Here is an 8,271-nt window from a genome sequence, read left to right on the forward strand (position 1 = left end):
CAGGAATTTATGGATGCCTACATGTGGCTATTTCCTGTCCTCCTATCTAGTATGTAGTTCTACCCTCAATTTTTGTTTAATGTGTGAGCTTTATTTATTTATTTTACTATACTGGTTAATGTAAGATGTATAACATGTTTTCTTATGTCCTGTATTCAGGACTGAACCTATAATATTCTCAGATAGTAATCCAAAGAACAGGCCTTACTTTTAAAAACAGCCAAAGTGGAAAGGGATCAAACAGCCAGTCTGTTCTCGGTCTTGAAAAACAACTAATGTAGTTTCAAGTATTCATATCAGGAAGACTACTACAATTCTAATAATTAGTCAGAATTCAGAACAACACTGCACACAAAATCATTCTTGAAGCCCTAAACATCCTTTAAGTAACTGACTGCAAATGTTCAGTAGTTGTCTCTCAGCACCAACATAAATCCTAACCAGTTAAAAGTCAGCACCATCAGAACGTCCTGTAAATTAACAGCTGGTAAGTGAACAGACAACATAAAAATTAAAACTTTTTTAAAGGATAAAAGTACTATAATCGAAGAACACAGAAAAGTCTATGTATTTTTACAATAAAATAACCATTTGAGCCTCTCTCCTTGTTCAACACAGTACACATCAACTCAACTTGGATGTTTTCATAGTTTTGATTTTTACAGTTTATTCTGAGCATTTAAATCACTTTAGATATACAGCTTTTTGAAAGAATATTACATTTGTATACCAGGATATTTAGTACATTGAGATATTTAAAAATATTTATACATTTGCTTTTGATATGGAAAAACATTTGGCAGTACTTTTACAGCATTTGATTTTATAGAATTAAAATTTCATACAGTACTCATCTTGATTTTTAAAAAAAACCACAGGGGGATTACCTCCTCCTGTATATGCTCATAGGGTATCAAGTCTCTTCTTGGTAACCTGCTGTCATAGGGGAGGGGAATAAGGGGAAAATGGGAGGGAGGGAAGAATGGGAGGATACAAGGGATGGGATAACCATTGAGATGTAACAAGAATAAATTAATTAAAAAAAACAAAATTAACTAAGGTTTAAAAAAAATTCACAGGAAAAATATAAATTACACAGCCTGACTGCATGATACTGCTATTTCCAGTTCCAGTTCTGGTAATTAAAACCTTCATTAAGTCTGTTAAAAAAATCATTACCTGTACAGTTATGAAGGCAACTTACATGATTTGTAAGCAAAACCTTCAGATTTTACCAAGGAATGCAGTTCAGAAAGAAAAGCAAACCCAGTATGCAAATTTACAGAGTAGTTTACAAATTTACCAGTTCCTGTGACACAAACTGTTTTACCCTCTCAAGGTATTGTCCATAAAGCTCAATATCGCTGTGTCCAGACCCTTCAACCCACAGAGGCTCTGCAGGTCTTTGGCCACGCTCAAACAATGTGAGGCAATGCGAAACGTCAATGACTTCATCTTCAGTCATTATCTTAGAGATTTTGTCAATATTTGCGAATGCATCAAAACAGTAGGTCTTCTTGGTATCAGGGAAAGCAACTCACATTCCTGAGGTCAATGAAGAATGAAGAATAACAGCAGCACTCTCATACCTAGCAGCAAGATCCACAGATGGTATTGTCCCTATGCTCTGGCCATATACAATCACATTTTCAGGACGAATGCTACATCTTGTCCAAAGAGCCAGCCAGGCAGCTTCAACATCTGCGTAAAGGTTCTTCTCTGTTGGCTTTCCAGAAGTAGCAACATTTCTAGAGTAATAATATGAGAATATGTTACAATTAACCCGGGACCCCAGAACTATGTAAAAGCTGCTCATCTGACCAAGATCAACAGCATTTCCATGTGAGAACAATGAGGTATATTTAGCACTGGATGAACAATGCACAAACATACAAACAATTCTGTTGCCTTTACTGGTTCTGGCCATGAAATACTCAATAGCATCTTTTTCTTTATCTAAGAGTATTGCCAGTCCACTCTCTCTGACCGGTGTAAAGTCCAGCAGCTTCCACTTTCATCATGCAGTGCGTAAGTTGGATCAGGTGGCAAGAACGCTGGTTATGAAGCAATTTTTCCCTCGGCAAGGCGGACAGCAGAAGAGGCAGCATAACTCACTAAACAAAAGATTAGTCATCTTCTGCAGCTGGGCAGCCTTGGCCACCGACGCGCTGTCCTCCACTGGAGGCCGCTTGCTGACTCTGCGCGCACGGCCGGCCGGGCCCTGAAAAGCTCTGCGGTGCCTGGCGTGCTCCCTGTGGCCCCTCCACGCGCGTTCACGTTCTGCTGAATAACAGCCCCGGCGCGCAAGGGGCAGCCGCTGCCGAGCATCCGCACCACAGGGCCTGGCGCTGGCTTCTCTGTAACCCGCCTTTCTTGGCGCTTCTCTATCCCGCCAAGCGGCGGGCGCACAGCCACAGCGGGCTTCTATCCTCAATTTTTAAACTTAAACTCTTTTCGTTTTTTATTACTATCATCATCATCGTCGTCGTCGTCATTGTTGTGTTGTTGTTGTTATTAATTATTTTGTAGTGTGTGTGTGTGTGTGTGTGTGTGTGTGTGCCATATGTTGTCATGACCTCAAACATATTATGGGGCACCTGAGAAGGTTAGAGACAGCAATCAGTTCTCTTCTTCAATGTGGAATTCAGCTCATCTCACCCAGCTTGTAAGAGGAGGGGTTTTATACACTGAGCCATCTTGCTGGCACTAATCTCCATTTCGACAGATCATTTTAGGTAGGTTGACTCCATTGGGATTCCTAATTCAGTCCAATTTTTCTTCTAAACATGACACTCAAGTACATTATTAGTGTCAATAAGTTACATTTGAGAAGGTGAGTAAACAGGTTTCCGGGAAGCAAAACTTGTTAGATTTTAAAGGTTTTTCTCTTCTCTGCGCTATTGCTTCCCCCAACCTGTCTGCTCAGAACTAGGACTTTCCAGCTGTAAATGTGTGTAGTAGTGTTTACATTCTCCATCCCACCAAAATGTTCCTTAAGTTCTTGGGTCTTGTTTTCCTTCAGAGGATGTGGGGACAGGCAGTGCTGTCCCATCTGATGTCAGCGGTGAGTCTGATTCTCAGCACTCTTCGTCATCTTCTTACCATAACCACTGTCCTTGCACAGCCTCATGGGGACCTAGGTCATGTCGATATTCTGAGTTATGAGAAAGTTTTAGTAAAATCCACAGAACGCTGATCTCTTGACTAAAAAAAATTATTTTGAATGTAAAGATATCATTTCATTCCTTATATAAAGACAATTATGCCTGTGATATGGGCTTAGAGGAACTCTAGGCATTTATAGTTCTTATGCAGTAAACACAAGGCCATGAAGTCTGATACTGTGACTTAAGTATTATATGTGAGTACACATTAAGTGTAAGATAAGGGACTGAATATATAGCACATGTGTATAAAACAGAGCAATTATCACTGAAACAGACAACACATTCTTGAAAGTGCTGTGCAGTGAGGGCATGGGAACATATGCCAGGAGGGGTTGAGGCAGAAGCAGGGGTCTGTACTTTGCTGCTATGTGCCATGGCGTCACTGTGTTAGTCTCAGAATGATATTTGTTTCCCTCCTTGGAGTTGACACTGGAGGCTGTCACCTGCTTCGGGGAGTTTCTTTATAGATTTTGGGCAATAGTGTCTATGACTAGCCTGAGCTTTATTTTGGTATTCATGCCTGTCACAAAGTGCTTGCTTGTGTCTTGGGCTGGTGTCATTGCCTAAGGAAATTGTGATGTCATATAAGATGATACAATAACATACAGGATAGACTAAATAAATAACAGAATTAATCAATTCAGAATAAAGAATGAATGTACAATCCTGTGTGGACGCAACATAATTCTAAAGAATAGTGTCTCACGTAGAGCTTTTCCTCCTTAATTTCAGCTGCTTCTGCAGAAAGCTCATCTGATAAATCCACTGAAACTGAAGCTAAGGAACAAATTTCATCTAAAGAAAATTCTGATAAAAAGCGAGATTGTGAGTTCTCCGGAGGATCATTTATTGTACAGGGTTGCTTTAGCTATTCTGGGTTTTTTTGTTTTTCCACATGAAGTTGAGAATTGATCTTTCAATGTATTTTTAAGAATTGTGTAGGTATTTTGATAGTGATTTCATTGAATCTTAAATTGCTTTTGGTAAAATGGCCATTTTTACTATGTTAATTCTCCTGATCCATGAACAAGGGAGATCTTTCCATCTTCTGATGTCATCTTTAAATTCTTTCTTCAAAGATTTTCTTCACAGTTAAGTTGAGGGCAGGGAATGACTCTGACAGGAACTCTGATGCCCCATATTTGAGCACTTCCCCTTGGTGGGGAGGCCTAGTGGCACTCAGAGAATGGATAAGCAGGCTACCAAGGTAAGACTTGATACCCTATGATCATATAATGGGGGAGGAGGTCCCTCATGGTCACAGACATAGGGTGAAAGCGGGAGGGAGAAAGGAGAGGATACAAGGGATGGGATAAAAATTTAGATGTAATCTGAATAAATTAATTAAATAATTTTTTAAAAATGATAGTGAGTTCTCTAAAGCAGCCAACAAAGATAGTGAGTGAGACCACAGAGGAGGGCCCTAAGGAGGTCAAGCAAGACAAAGATGATAATGGCATTACCAAAGAAGATGTTAAGGGCAATCATAAAAAAGAGATAAAAAGTGAAAAAGGAGAGAGAGAGAGAGAAAGAGAGAGAGAGAGAGAGAAGAGAGAAGAGAGAGGACAGAAGAGGGAGGAAAGAAAGGAGAATACGTGGTAATTTTTTAAAAAGCTAACTTTGTTCTTTATGTGACTCTTAGATTCCTTAGGTTCCCCATAGGCACAGTGAGTTTTACTTTAGGGAGGAAGTGTGTGGAGAAAGAGAAAGAGAGAGAGAGAGAGAGAGAGAGAGAGAGAGAGAGAGAGAGAGACCCTTGTTTTGTTTCTCTGTTCTAAATTCATTGTATTGCCTATCTGTAAGTAGAGGAAAGATAAGAAGTTGACAAGCCTATGTCATCACTTTTAACTGCACTCTTGGAGTATTAGAGACAATGTATATTCTGCAGAAATCATTGAAAGTGTAAAATGTGTCCATGTAGCATGGTAAATGTCTGTGCAAGGGCTTTTCTCCTTATATAAAAGGATATGTTCTTTGGAGACTATTCAAAAAATAGATATAAAACTGGCTGTGTGATGAGGTCTTCCATAAATGACTGTTGTGGCATAAATCAAGAGATTTCTAGGAGTCTAAAACTTCATTCAGGATGAGGGCATTTTTTTGGTTTTGTTGTTGTTGTTGTTTTGTTTTGTTTTGTTTTTTCTTTTCCTTATCCCTTCAACTTTAAAATGAAACCAATCATTTCATTTTATATTATAAACATATGTCACATGTCATGTTATAAAACCCGTATATTTAATGTGATTCAAGTCTCTAGGAAATTAGTCCAGGTACTGAATACTGTAAAATGAAGGAATGGAAGGATTCCAATAAGCATTATTTCTCTAAGACAAAGAGCAGTGATGGAGGATGGTATTTGCCTTCATAGGATGAGGTGCCTTCTCCAAGTACTACTACTCCTCTTTCATATCTGGGCTGTTGTTTGCCATCTTACTTGGTGACTGTACTGGCCAGGTGTTGAGTGAGTGCATGGCCATAACTTCCTTATCAGAGAAGTTGGATCCCTTGTGTACTTAATAGGATAAAAATGAATGCTGCTCATCCTCCTTTAAACTCTGTAAAATGTCCCGCCTAATGGTTCCATCATAGATTACAAATGCAAGTATTTTAAATGGGAAATGTGGCCCAGAATACCCATGAGTCCTTTATCTACCTGTCTTTAGTTCTTGAAGGTTAGAATTCCAGGCTTCTTCTACCACATCTGTGAGTTTTACCTCTAAAGGATGAAAATTTCATGGTTTTTGTTTATGGCTTTGTTTGTTTAATTTTGTTTGCATTTTGTTCTACTGAACATAGTAGTTACTATTAGTCCTCCAGGTTAAAAAAAATCTCAAAAAACCCTACTTATTTGTTCTCTCTTTTACAGTTTTCAAAGAATTCTTTTATAAATTAAGAAAAGATATACCTACCACAAGGACCGTACTTCAAGATCTTCATTTGATTTCCTCCAACTATTTACCCTGACAACTGTCTCTCCCTCTTCTCTAACTTTTCTCTTCTATCAAATAAATGATAATCATGAGCAGCATTAAAAAGGTCTTGTGTTTGATGTATGAACGGATGATGATTTTCTATGGTTTAGTTTCCCGACCCACGGGTCCAGTTATTGGAGGGCAGCGAGGAGGGTCGCGACCTGTGGATAAAGAATGGGCGAGAGAGACAGGGCTCAAGGAAACTTTGCTTGTCAAGAGCCGTTTAATGTAAGGGGGTATTCAAATTTAAAGTAAGCTTCAGGGAGGGCGGGGGCAGGAAGGAATGCAGTGGAAAGTTACAAAATCTTCTGGGCCAGGCCCCAAGGGCAGCAACTGGGGAGGGGGTGATTACTCAGAAGTCGCGATACACCAAATGTTCTCTTTCTCAAGGTCAGGCTGGATCTTCTGTGGTTGCCAGGCAGAATAATTATCTCAAGTATGCAGACAGCTGTGGCTTTCAGCCAAGCAGGGCCTCTCAGCCAGCTGGGGCAGGTCAGGCAAGGTCCTATGGCTCTAACAGTTTAGGCAATCGATTGCAATGCAAAACTATGCTCTGATTCCTCCCTCAGCTTTCTCAAAGTTGGACTTTCTACAGTTTATCTGAAAGATTCTTTTATGTTAATTTAAATAAGAAATAAATGTTAGGCATTATTAATAGAGGCATGAGCTTTTCTCTATTAATATACTGACCAGATACTTCCTTGGTTAAGTATTCAGTTTCATCTCTTCCAAGTCCTTGGGATTACTATTTTACATGCAGTGATTTAGAGGTGACACGAGATAAAATAAGCTCCTGAATCTGCTATGGCCTGAAACAGGCAATCAGTCTTTGAAGCTCTTAGGTCTGAGCTTATTATCAAGGCAGCCAATAAATTCTGAGGTTTGAACAAACTCATAAAACATTTGTTTCAGATGGGATCATTCCCTGAATAAGTAAGACAAAATGACAAGATTCCTTCACAGTTTTGTTTCAAACACCTAACAAGTTTAATACATGACAATAAGCATCTCTCTCTCTCTCTCTCTCTCTCTCTCTCTCTCTCTCTCTCTCTCTCTCTGTCTTTCTCTCACCTAATGAGTGAATGCTTTTACGTCAGGAATTACAGGATTTCTTTCTTTTTTAGAAAAGATTCATTAAAATTTCAGATATTAGCATTTTTTCTCACCCAAGGCATCAAATCCACAGAAGTATCCTATTTCCCTGATAATTTCCCATTTCCTGACTCAATAATGAATGCTATGTGAACATTTTCTCAAAGGCAGCTCCCAGTCCCTGAAATTTTTACTAGTGTGTGGTTTTCATGACTGACTAAAGTCATAAAGCCTCCCAGATTTTCAATTATAACTGTACTCCTGGCAGTCACCATGGCAAGTTTTGGAACAAAATTACATAATTAGGATGGATGTTTTATGTAACTATACCTTAGCCCCTTATTTGTTTCACTGACTTGACTAGAATCATATTGGTTATTTGTCATATATATGCAGGTAGTAGTCTAGGTGATTACTCAGCTCATTCCATGATATGGACATAGAACTGATAGTCTGGGGAAAACAGAATACATAGACACAGAGAAAGAAAAAGTAACAGATTTATTGTCAACAGATCCCACCTGGATGGAAGGGGCAATAGAGCAGATTTCTTAGTCCCCCCACTCTCCTATTGGTCCTGCTTTGTTACCTGTCCCCATTCCTTCTCAACTTTCTCTTCACAATATCTTCTGGGAATAAGAAGCCAACATCTTAGAGAGCCTGCCTTCACTTTCCTTGTCTACCATGTTCCTTTAGCTTCCTACTAATTGAGTCTCTGGACCTGTTTCCCAAAGCCCTATGTCTGAAACCTAGAAGGCTTTGTATCTACTTTTGTCTTTCTGATCAGAATGTATTGATTAGTTGGGTTTCTTAGCTTCATTCAGTTGGTCAATGCTCCCTTAGGAGACATTTGTTGTTAGAACTATGATTGTTGAGGCTGGAGAGATGGCACTTGTTGCTCTTGAAGAGAACTTGGGTTTGGTTTCCACCATTCCTACAGTGGTCCACAAACACCTGTAACTCCAGTTCCAACATCCTTTTCTGGCCTCTGCAGACACATCTTATACATTTAGGAGGCACATAGATATGCATATAAACAC

At 39.3% G+C, this 8,271-nt stretch overlaps 1 pseudogene; it reads right to left on the bottom strand.

Moving 5' to 3' along the window:
* Window positions 1–1,291: 1,291 nt before the first annotated feature.
* On the bottom strand, window positions 1,292–2,134 carry LOC127186479 (alpha/beta hydrolase domain-containing protein 17B-like; annotated as a pseudogene).
* Between the last annotated feature and the right edge of the window lie 6,137 nt (window positions 2,135–8,271).

This window comes from Acomys russatus, unplaced genomic scaffold (assembly GCF_903995435.1).
Source record: "Acomys russatus unplaced genomic scaffold, mAcoRus1.1, whole genome shotgun sequence".
Taxonomy (NCBI): domain Eukaryota; kingdom Metazoa; phylum Chordata; class Mammalia; order Rodentia; family Muridae; genus Acomys; species Acomys russatus.